This window comes from Mangifera indica, chromosome 17, assembly GCF_011075055.1.
Source record: "Mangifera indica cultivar Alphonso chromosome 17, CATAS_Mindica_2.1, whole genome shotgun sequence".
NCBI classification, from domain to species: Eukaryota; Viridiplantae; Streptophyta; class Magnoliopsida; order Sapindales; family Anacardiaceae; genus Mangifera; species Mangifera indica.
Window position 1 is genome coordinate 2,611,956 of NC_058153.1, and position 3,368 is coordinate 2,615,323.

Genomic DNA, 3,368 nt, shown 5'->3' on the forward strand with positions numbered 1-3,368 from the left:
GAAAATTTAAAATTTTTCACATAAACTTCTGCTATATCTCTATTTTATTTAAAAAAAATGTTGATTTGTATCGATAATATATATCGTACAATATAATATAATCATTATAACGCTTAATTTGATATATCTTAAAATATATATAATTTTTCATTTATATTATATCGAATGATACGTATTTAATATATAATTATAAACTACAGAGAAAAGAAAGTTACGGTGCAAAATGAAAAAGTCTTGGTGGCAATTATGATAGTGGTTATGGAAAACTAATAAGAGTCAATTAATACAAAGAGATTGGTATGAAGTGTCGGAGGGTTCGTGTACAAAAGACGACATAGCAGATGGATGAGTCATCTTACATCTTTCCCATCGACTTTAAGGTTCTTTGCAACATCATCACTAACTTAAGGACTTCCCTCAATCAAATCTTTCATAATGTATCAGTTTTTCAATTGGCTTAATTTGTTAGGTTAATATCAAATCGAATCCCACCCATCATTTATAATCTATGTAAAATAAATTAGAAATATAAATGAACTGATACTGAGTTAAATCATTTATATTTTAAAGGTGTTGCAATTGTTCTATCATATAAATCCAGCCACATAAATGTTGAAGAGAATGACGGATAGTGATTTTAATGGAAGACCTGTATTTGAAGACGATGCAATAATTACATCAGAATATGCTACTATTTCCTCCCTGCACCACCGTCACCATCACCCCCTAGAAAAATCAATAATTTTCCGCTACATATGTGTATGTGTGTATATATATGTGTGTGTGTGTGTATGTTGTTTGAGAGTTGAGAGCATTTTGAGGTTTAAAATCAAGACTTTAGGATAGTGTAAACCTTGGGGATAGTAATCGAATCTACAACTATTATATCAGATAAATTTGTGCCTTGCACTTACAGTCATTGTATCAAATAACTGTGTAAACCATTATTACATAGAAGTTTGGCATTCATAAATGGCCAATTAGTTGTACAAGAGAGGTGTAAGTACCAATAATGGCAACTGTAACACCCATTAGTATAATACTCACAATGATCACCATTTCACATCCGCATCTCCTGTGAAGTCCTGAGATCTTCAGGTAACATAAGCATGGCAGAATAATGGAAGCCGAGACACTCAAAAATGCTCCTACCAGTGACATCAGATATCCGAACAAAGGCACAACAAGGGCTACAATTACAGCGCTCACTACCAAACTGGTGCTGATAAAAAGGCTATAAGGCTTCTTGCTGTAGAGGCTTGGCAAGCAGCTTTTGGTGGCATTCACAATTGTGTAACCATCAATGCATATTTGGAAATGGGATTGACAAGGGTGTGTAGATTGCCACTCTTGAGCTGAGTCTGTTGGTTGGAAGGTTTAATGTTACTTGTGATTGAACCCCAGAGCCAAACATCATGTACCCCAAAATCGCCATTGATGTATAGATGAATGTACACAGGAAAAAGCACACAAGCAGAACCTGCAATCAGAAAATCTAGAGTTATAAGTAAACTCATAAACACAATGAATTGAAATTTGAAAGTAAACTTTTTACTTACATTTGAGAACTGGCGCTTGTTTTTTAATGAAGAGTATAGAGTTGGAAAGACAGGATGAGCACAATAGCAGAAGGCATACAAGCTGACAGCAGTAGGGATGCGACTCCAATTAAGAGGAGTTCCTTTATGTTTGAATCCAACTCCATCAAAAGCACCAGTCCAGAAGATTGATCCAAGAGTCACAGCAGAAGCTAAAACCCCACTAGCAGAGATATATGAAAGCAAGCTAAGATTATCTAGCCAAACAGTAGGCAAGATAATAAGGGCAACAATCATCACAAAGCTTTGCTTTCCACCAAGAATTAACCCTCCAACTTCAAGCTTCATGTTTGGGAACAAGTTTATCAAGTTGTCTCCTTCCAGGATCAGGAAACCTGTTGCCACCAAGTAGAGCTCCACATTCATGAAAATGGATACCACTAGTCTCCCTTTCATGCCAAATGCTTTTTCACCTATGTCAGGATAAGTTCTGATACTTGAATCTGCATCCATGCATCTTTGAATCAACAAGCCTGAGTAAAATGCTGCAGTGGCAATAAGCAACAGGAGGGCCAAGCTCCACCACCCTCCTGAGGCTAGTGCATATGGGGTTGAAAGTATCCCAACTCCTGAAAATCGAAAAAACAAACTTAACAGTTAGCTCTCAAAAACAACTTCTACAAGAAAAAATATTGAGTCCTTTTATACTCCTGATAGGATTATAGAGATATGTTCTTAATTCTTATGAACCTGACAAAGCATTGAGTCCATGGAAACAAGTCTTGAAGAAAGAGGTGGAGCCTGTTCTAGGACTATCATGGTTTGATTCTATCTCCTTGAGCTTTCGCCCAAGCCCATGTTGCTTCTCATCATCAACAATCAGAGGGACTCTCAAGGATGAGCCGTCGTGTTCCATGGTCTCCTTGGATGTCATGACTCAGAGAAAGAAAAGAGAGAGAGCTCTAGAGCGTTCTGAGAGGCAAAACAAAAGGAAAACTAACCCTAGGAGATAAGTTAGAAGGGCTGAACTCAGCCGCCTAGATTTGCTTATTGGTGTTTTGAGATGGATTTGAAGTTGCCTGGCTCTGTATATATAACATTATTGCCCTGAACTGGATGGTCCTGGAGGCGGTAGCGTCTCTACATGGTCCTAAACTGCCACTCGTATTGTAATGCCCTAGATACCCTGGGCATAAAACACACGAAAAAATGTTAAGTATGTATGAACATTCTATATTATTTGGGATGCTAACAAAAGATTGACATCTATTTTGAATTGTAAAAACAAAAAACAAACTATGTATTCAAATTGAATAATATATTAAAAGTAAATCGAAAATTTTAGGTCGTGACAATTCAAATGAATCATTTATCATTTCATGCATACCGAAAACTGTCTAGATTTGAACAATAAATTCATATACATTTCCTTTTAAATTTATATGCACTGTCATGTGAATTCATTTCTGTCATTGCCTTGTAAATCCTGAACTTAAAAGGTCTGTTCCTAAATTTAGACATATTATCCAAATTTGTTAATATCAAGAATTCATCCTATATGTACTGGGATTTATTTAGTATTATCATACCACCATGAAAGGTAGTTTTTTTTAAGGGAAATTGAAATTTTTACCACTATTTTATTTCATGTATACAAAAATGTCACATATCCTAAAGCTTAAACAAATATACTACAACAGTAATCAATTTTTCTAAAATACCCCTCTTTAATGTTTCATACAGATATTCTCTTTCTTCTTCTCTGTAATTTTTTTTTTTCTTCTTCCTCTTCTTTCAAAGTGATAAAACAATCACTTTTCGATATGTGTT

At 35.2% G+C, this 3,368-nt stretch overlaps 1 pseudogene; it reads right to left on the reverse strand.

The window, feature by feature from the left end:
- Window positions 1–861: 861 nt before the first annotated feature.
- LOC123200327 lies at window positions 862–2,693 on the reverse strand (annotated as a pseudogene).
- Between the last annotated feature and the right edge of the window lie 675 nt (window positions 2,694–3,368).